Consider the following 9,698-nt stretch of genomic DNA (forward strand, 5'->3'; position numbering starts at 1 on the left):
CATCAATTACTCAAGATTTAAGTAATGCCAGCCCTACTCAATGATAATAACAAAATTCATCGACGTCAACGTACAATTTTCCGACTACACAAAATTATGCACGTAATGAAAACGGTTTTCATTTCGATAATGCCCGCGTTGCGGTAAATTACTCGGATATGTTAGCATGATAATTATAGATCGTAATAGTGAAACTGAAAATGCCGAAGTGGAAAAGTGATTGGAACGACATAGATGAAAAATAAAAATAGTATATAGTAGACCAAACTCTAATAAACAAGACCTAATACTAATACGATGGAGATAAGTAAAATAGGAGTGTATATAACATATCTCTGTTAAAATGTATTCTCTGTTAAAATAAGTAAATCGCTCGATCTCATCTCAATATTTTTCAATTTTTATTGCCGTTTGCCGCAATTTATTAGCCGTCTTCTTGTTCATCTAAACGTATTCCCGATCACATCCACAGCGCCCTGCTGCAAAGCCCCGGGTCCAATACTCCTATCCTATCCTTTGTCTGACCTTAGTAACCTAAAGGAAAACCATTACCAACCCTTAAATAGGAGTAGTTGCACCGATTATACGACGCATAATTCCTTAATCAACTTTTACGATCTGCATGGACAGATTAGCAGCTGACAAATTGAATGTTTCTTTTGCTCCCGAACCAGCATGAAAGACTATTGGTTATCTATAATGATTTTAATACATACATTTTTCCCGGAGGGGTTAGGCAGAGACTACATCTTTCCACTTGCCACTAATAATACATACACTTATAATAGATAGTCAATAATATTAACAGTTAGAATAGAACATGCTTTTAATGCTAATGTAATATTTTCCAAGCTTTTCAAATACAGCAATGACCCTTGACGTGACGAACCTAATGAGGCTTTTACTGATTCTGACCAAAATAACATTTGTAATTCAAATATTAATATATCGTTATTTATACTGATAAATCTATCAACTCAGAAATCAAACGTGCTAGCATGAATGAGAGCAATATGAATATAAATGTTCTAAATTTATAAAAAAAGGTGCACAAAAAAACCGTCTATAAATTTGAAATTTAGTATGTAGGTTCCTTATATGGTCTAGGATTTAAGAAAAATAGCAGGATTAACCGTTTTACGCGGTCGTACACAAGTCAAAGTAAATGCCCATTGTAACACAATTTTAATCAATAAAAAAGAAATGTTGAATACAATAACGGCTATGATTTTTCGTTGCGATTCAATAAATGTTTGAATTTTCGATGGTAACTAACTAACCAACCACGAAGCGATTTCCTCTGTTTGCATATTTACGGCCGGACGGTCAAAAACAAAGAATTAATTTAGTGAATGTTTCAATAACGCAGATCTTATAGGTCTTTGGTCTGCATAACGTGTTTCGTCATAGTAAGGCTCAATTATATACTAAAGATGTGATGATGAGTTCTTAATTGAGGTCTTATTCTGTTAATGACTCATTTCATTTACATGATCATGCTGTGTACACTTAATTTGGACATTTTACTTGTTCACTGTATATCCATTTCCGAAGGATAATAATGCAATTGTTTAAAACTATTCTCTATAAGTATTTTTCCATGTTTTAGTAAATACATTGGTTATTACTTACTCTAATAAAGGAAGCCAATATTAAAACTAATTGAAATTGTGCCATTGAATCTTGTCAAGGCTGATTGGATGATATTTTGTGGATTCTGCGAACTCGTTACACGAAGGAGACCCTACAAGTTTATATGGACATTTTAACCTTATTAATTAATCAGTAGAAAGTTATGCTATAAAATATTTATCAATGCAGTATTGACGTAACTCGCTGAAGTTTCGCAAACTCATTGTAATCCTTAGAAGGCATCTGCTTCGAGAGGAATTCATAGATATTTATAACCATTCATTACGGGGTAGATAGAGTCAACAGTGTTGAAAATACTAAAAGGTCACATTCAGCATTTCGGCCTTATCTTGGAATCAATTATTCAAATTTCGACACGAATTCACCATCCCATATTGTGATATACTAAGGTTTTTTTTATAATTTATACACACTCTTATGGCGTTTAATCCCTTACTAAAACAATTGAGATTCAGAACTAGTGACAGATTCCGTCTACATACATTCAATGAGCAATTCGACAAAACCTTTTGAAAATTTTGTACAAATTCGCTTTTGTCTATTTATTTTGTTAACCTACATACACATATACTTATTTACATCGATATCCCTTGCTGACAGAGCAGTCTTTAAAAGACTAATGAGCCATGTAGATTTGAGATTCTAATAGTGACAAGTTGCTAGCCCATCGCCTTAAAGAAAAATCTCACGTTTTTTTATTTATTAACCTCTCTCTTAGTCGTCATTTACGACATTCATAGGAACACGATGAAGTGGTCCTATTCGTTTTGTTTTTAATAACCTCGATTAGGTACAGATAACAGCATTACGCCAGAAGCGTGGAATATCGTGGTATATCATGCAAATTAAAACGCAAGCTTGAGTGATCAGCCATAGTTACAATTTGCATCTCATATGCGAACACGCTACGGGGTTTACACTCTATGACTTTTTGCAATCTACATGGTTTATGGTGCATTTTAATAGAATTTGTTTGCTGTTGGATTTCTGTTTTTATTAGTTTTTGTAGGCACAGTATGTGTGTGTACTTACTTATGTGCATTAAATTCAATGGTATCTTTTGTTTTCTTAACTATAGACCCACCTTTATTATTCAAAAGGAAGTTTTTAATTGACTCCTAATTAGTTTAAAATTTTCAAAGGACAGTAAACACACAAATAATTACGTAATTTTTTAAGCACTGTACAATTCTGTTGTTATTATTATTTTATGTGACTACTTAATTATATCTGATATCTCTGTGAGCGTCGAATAAAAAAATCTTTAGGCACACGACGCACAAGTCCAAATCTTACCACGGTCATAAACCAATAAACCTTTTATAGGTTATTTACATTAGTTTGAGTGCTAACCAATGGTCCCAAGACACAGGGTCAATCATGGATGCACCCCGGCCACCGTTCAACCTGGACCAACGCCAGAATAATGATGACAAAATGTATATTTCGTTTTAATACCTTCCTGTATCCTCACGTATCCATGGGTAAGTAGAAAGCCTGCTGTTACGAAGAGAATCATCCCAAAGTTGAGCTTAAGAACAATCTTACTGGAGTCAAATAAACACAAAAATCAATGAACACTATTATCTTCGAATCAGCTCTTACAAGGCCAAAGAGAACAATATAAAAAGCGAACAAGACATCGATTAAAGCCAACACGATCCCATCGAGAGTCGCGATTTATTATCGAATGCTCTCATTTACAAACAATACAATCATCTCGGACCGAGATCACATCACCGATTATATATCGATTATTTTGCCTTTTTATGCCAATCGAGTTGGCGAAACAAAGAGGAGATAATGATTGAATCGTTTATTTGGAGAAAGTGGTTGGGAGTAAAATAGCCAGTAGACAATGTTCTGATTTCATTTTGATACGGTTTTGTTGTTCATTTAGGCGAATAAAATGGTATTCGTCAATGGATTAAATCATTTGCTGGATAAATAAACTTCGTTGTTATCTATTTTGATACTCTTGTTACCTCATTACTTCCGGAGGGGTAGGCAGAGACTGCATCTTTCCACTTGCCACGATCTCTGCATACTTCCTTCGCTTCATTCGGGTACTCTTGACCTGATCCTTTGCCAGGACGTCCTTAATTTGATCATGATAAGATACTTCCGAATATAGCGCGTAAATTGTAAATTTACTACTATAATAATAATCAACCGTAAGCCAGATACTAAAAGTACCTTGTTAAAGCCATTATTAGTTTATAAAGTTCAAAGAAAATCGAATGCAACGTTAAACACAACAAGTCGAGATGAAAGCCCGCATTTCAAACCCGCTGCTGATTTTCAACTGTAAAAACACAAAACATTAAAAATGTAGAACCAAAGTCTATTGTGTAGTTTACTCATGGATATCTGAATGCTTTAATATTTGGATTTTTTTCTTACCTCCCATACCTCAAATAAATCAAATCGTTTCTCTACTCTATGTATCTCTCTATCTTTCTCTCTTTCTCTATTCATGAAACTTTAGCAACAACCTTATATATTAAGTAGATGCCTACGGTAACAAATGACTATGTAACATGTAAACGAATTTGAATAGGTACGTAATGTCTTTTTTTTATGTGGTTTCCGGCACCAATAGAAAATAATAGGATAACTCCATCTCTTTCCCATGTATGTCGTAGACTAAGATATAGGCTTATATACTTGGAATTCCTCTTTTAGGCGATGGTCTAGCAACCTGTCACTATTTCAATTTCAATTTTATATTGGGCCAAGCAGCTGGGCACGGCCTTTCAGTCTTTTAATGACTGTTTTTATATATATATTTGTATAGACGTGATTATATATTACGTTATAATTATATCGTATGTTCCGGCCCGTATTATAACCGTCTTTGCAAAGTTCCGATTTTCTTGAAATTCAAAGTGAATTTGGTTGCCTTTTCGCCCATATAATTAGCTTGTTCTCTAGTCTCCAGAATTTCATAGTAGGATCCTCAAGTTGTATTGTAACTAAGAACAGGTCATTCATCACAATATATCAAATGATCTGGCGGCCACTAGGTAATAAGTTCTCTAATTAATTGTTATGGCTGTCGGGGAATTTATGCCTTATTGGGATTTACAGCTTCAAAGAATTTGTACTCAATGAAACAAGAACGGTTTTGCTACAGACGCGTCATACTGCAGTCGTAATATTTTGTTTATTTTAATATTTGCATATAGATTTCAGAAAAAGTTCAGTATAAAGACATACGTAATAAAGAATGTGCTGTATCTCACTTTATAATGCACGATATTAAAGACGCCTGATCATGAAAATTCACTACATAAGAAACTTTAATACAGTATTGTCATAAATTAAAATATAGTTATGTTCCTTAACTAGTGTACCCTAATATAAAAGACGACCTTGCTTGATGCAAGGTAGTCAGTTAAGTTTAGAAATGATTTAGGTGTGTATATAAATAAGTTGTATATTGGAATATCATACATATAATCACATCGATATCTTTTTGGTAATGTCAAGTGAAACAAAATATAAGTGAATATTTATTGCAATTGCTCAATAATTCCGTGGTAATAAACAAAACCTCTATAATATTTGTGTAAAATCAATATATTCTGTAATAAAACAGGCTATAAAAATTAATTTTGTGCATACAATTGTCACAAATACTTAATAAGTGTAAATTAATTTAATGTAAAATAATTGTATACAATGGCTGAAAATGAACAGCATTCACTCAATTCATAAAAATAATTAATTTTATTTCATTTTAAGTCCGCGTTGTGGTCGTCGGCTCCATTCTTTTGTGAAATTGGAAAAATTATTTACTTGTTTATTTTATTTTGTAGTAATGAGGTTTGAAATTATTAATATTGACTCCTTTGTGGCAAGCTATTACCGATCGTACATTTAAATTGTACATTCTACTAGATTCTAAATTTAAATACTGTGCGTACTAGAAAATATAACATTGTGAACATCACACATACAATAAATCAGTTTTCCGGCTAAAACAAACAAAAGACGACACACAACAAACTAAAACGCCATAAATAAAGGCCCGAATGCTTTTATTTCCTAGTTATAAGTTACACAAAGCCCAGTTTAATATGATATATCGGTATTTATGAGACACGCGAATGTTATTAGTGAGTAATATGTTTTCAGCGTCAGTTTATGTGCCATACAAAATGATCTTAGTCGAGTTCAAGGAAAAATAATAAAAAAACTAGGCGACTAGGAGATAAGCCTATAAACGGGATTTTTCTTTTAGGCGATGTGCTAGCAACCTGTCACTATTTGAATATCAATTCTTTTAGTAAGCTTAACCGCTGAACGTGGTATATCAGTCTTTTTAAGAATGTTGGCTGTGTCTACCCCACAAGGGATATAGATGGCATTATATGTATGTATGTTCACGGAAGATGCAAGAGACTATCATAATATAGTAAGTATGTTTTTCGATACTTTGGAACCCACTTCATCTTTCCCATGGATGTCGTAAAAGGCAAATAAGGCAGTAGGTGTATTCATCTAATGCAACTTACCATGATATAATATATAGATCGGGTTCACCTGCAAAAGTTACGGAGGTCAGACGGGAGTCACTTTAATAACCTGACTAAACCAATCCACAATCAAGGTCAAATGGCCCAAGGAAGAACAAGAAGATAGTTATGTTTTCAGTATATATTTATGTGTCGTATAAAATGGTCTTAGTCAAGTTCAAAGAACGGCCATTAAGTTAACGATACAAGGGACTATCATGTTTTACTGAGCGATGTCACGGGATATTTATTAAGTGGGGCTAATTGTTTGTTGGTCAATATGTAGTCGTATTTTTTAAATGGTATTAAAAAGATAATTGTGTGTCGGTGCGGTGGTATCGAATGTACGGAGATTATATATTAATTTTTTTTTATAAATAGATACAGGCAAGTAAATCATTAATACACAAAACAAATTACAATCACAGATATGTTATTAAAACACAATGAGGAGTTAACAGTTTGGGTCTAAACGGTAATCCACAAGATATGTGATCCTAACAGCACAAATTTTATGTATTTATCTATACAAAATGTGAATAAAAGTAAACTTAACTTTGTTTGCTATCTCTACCTACTGACGTATTTTATATATTATGTTACGACGTATCTAACATGCCCCATTTTCTGCACCACCCTTCTCAATTCCTCTATGCGTCAGTGTATTAAAATGTTATAAATATGCCTTATCAGTGTATTTTTATCATCTCTCTTTATCTCAGAGTCAATCTAAAACAAAACAATGACGATATTGATCCGGACCTTGATCGTGATACAACCGTTCTTTCATCGCACTGAGATTGCATTTTGATTAACAGTTCAAACAAAAATAAGATATTAAAATATTTAGGTTAAGATGATCAAAGAAAATTCATTGTCAAATATTTCATGTCACATAGCGTAGTTCTAATGGAGGCGCTCAGGATTCGCCTTAAGATGATTTTTCGACAACTGTTTATGCACAGAAGTGGAATACATATTGAAAAGAAAATGCGTATTTAGTGACTGCTGCGGTTGGCCGCCGACAGCTTGCAAGGTCACAATAGCCTGTAGCTTGAACTACAGAAAATATGTTGCATCTTCGCTCGGTAAAGTTAAAGCTGAGCGTACATGATATGCGTTAATAACGAATTTCTATTGGCTGTTTAAAATGCAGCTCCTTTCCTCTTGTGTCGCTATATTGGAGGCCAGCTCTTATAGGAAAACTAAGCCCAAATTGGGTCATGATAAACATCCATTTTTGCTTTAATTTGCAAACTGTTTCAAGAGGATTTTTACCGCACTTTTATGTACGTAAGACTTTTATATTATATCTATTTATGTACGTAAGAGACAATTTTTCTTCGCTTCAATCCAGTCTAAGTTACATTATGATGTTCTCCATCACCATTCATAACGTAAACTAAGTTCATTTACAATTCAGTAGTACACCATAATTAAACATTCTGAAGAGAAGCGGTAACCCAGTTGTCAGCATTAGTTCAATTTGGCGGACATGGCTCGGGAAGCGATCAATCATAGGGACAGACAGCAGACGGCGCGGATAACCGGCGTCCAGGCGCGTTGTGCATTGTTAATTTGCTACTACCTATATTAACATACCTTTACAATTAACATACAACAGAAATGATATGACCCCCGAACAAGCTTAATACATCATGAGTTTTATTTAAGCAACCAATTCATTCTGAATTTAAACATGTCTCTAACCTTTACGGGGTTGAAAGTCTGATAAAGACTGAAAAGCCACGTTCAGCTAAATGCCTTAAAAATGTAGGAAGACGATGCACTACGATCAAAGTGTACAGCAGCAGTTTGCCTAAGATTATGATGAAAAAGGTGGTACACACCACAATCTTTTATATAAAGGATGTTTTACAATTTTGACTCTGTCTATAAACTAATATGTCGAAAATGAAAAGCATACTTCAGACTCTGCTGTTTGACTGTCAAAAAACGCCAAAAAATTATTATTTATGCCGCTATGTAGGAATTAAATGTTCGAGGAAATCAATAATAAGCTATTCATAATATATCCGGAAAAATAAAAAAAATCATAATGCAAAGGAATGCCAAACATTAATAAAAATATGAGAAAATTACTTTAAAAATATTGCCCTAATATCAGCCTAATAGGCATTTTTGCCCTACCCTTAATAACGCCACCCCACAGATATTTGTGCCACGCGAACACATGATTTTTATCAAATAAATGACTCATATCAACTTCAACAGCAGACATTTCCTCACACGATACCCTCCGACAAGATGTGAAAAACAAAAGAATTCTCACAAACAGAACAATCCTATAATTTATATGTTGTCGGCGTCTCGGATACATGTAATGGGAACTGCACGGACTCCTATATCATTGCTACCTACGCATTATGCGTTGGAATATGCATCTTTTGTTTGCATTAAGTAATTGTTGCAATCCGCATATTTAAATCTGTATAACATGGGTCGAATCAGACAGGTACAGGTGTCGGCCTACCGTTTTTGAAGAGTTATCGCGTAAAATGACCGTGATAAAATGTCCGTGTTTTTATTTATACCCGGGATGTAGAGGCACAAGCGTAACGTTGGAATCTGATAACGTTACACGATTTTTTTCTCGCTAATTACATGTAATTTGCATTTATTCTTTGTTAATTCTGAACTGAGAATTTGTAGTCACTATCTACAGTATAAAAAATAACTTTTAATTTTACCATACTGTGAAGTTCGGGTCTAAAATAGACTTCAACGGCAATTAAACAAATTTATTATCAATCTCTCCAAATTTGAATCCATTGAAATCACATCCAAAAGCGTTATTAAAGCTAATATTTGTTCCACATGCAATCTAATAGCTTTGAAATATTGCTATTTGTTGTTTTAATAATAACAAACTGTTATTATCGTTGCAATTTGCGTTTATCAATTAATGTGCCGAATGGTTTGCGAAGCTGCGGGCCTAACGGAGGATAACATTGGCAATGATCAAACCTAATGAGTTGGCTAGTTATGCGTCTAGTTCCAATGCTGGTCAAATTACATGCGAAAGCAATAATAGTACAAATTGGATTGTTATGTTTGAGTTAAAATGTTCTTTGGGTCCTATATTTCATGTTTACTTTATCTCTCCTACCAGAATAAATTCGTAAATAATTTTTTTCTCCGTTCAAGTTATATAAAAGTTATTTGTTGGTATGTTATGTCTTCAAATTTGATATTGGTCAAAACACAGATCACCTATCAAATTTTAGAGTAAATTTCAACAAAATCGATTCATTTGTTGAAACCGTTCATTATTACATGAGTAAGTCCGTCACCAGAAATACAAAAGCCATAAAAAAACACAAAAGCGCAAACCTCAAACAAAGTACACGGACGTAAATTAGAGAGCAGCGAGCGGGGCTGGAAATTTTATGTGTTTCCAACTCCTTTGCGCCGCTTTGATCAGCTTAGTTGGCGTTTGAGAGTGTGCAGGTGCTAGTCCCTCGAATCCCGGCGAGCTGCTGGAACTTTACGAATATTTTCCCG

Source organism: Amyelois transitella, chromosome 8, assembly GCF_032362555.1.
Source record: "Amyelois transitella isolate CPQ chromosome 8, ilAmyTran1.1, whole genome shotgun sequence".
Lineage (NCBI taxonomy): Eukaryota > Metazoa > Arthropoda > Insecta > Lepidoptera > Pyralidae > Amyelois > Amyelois transitella.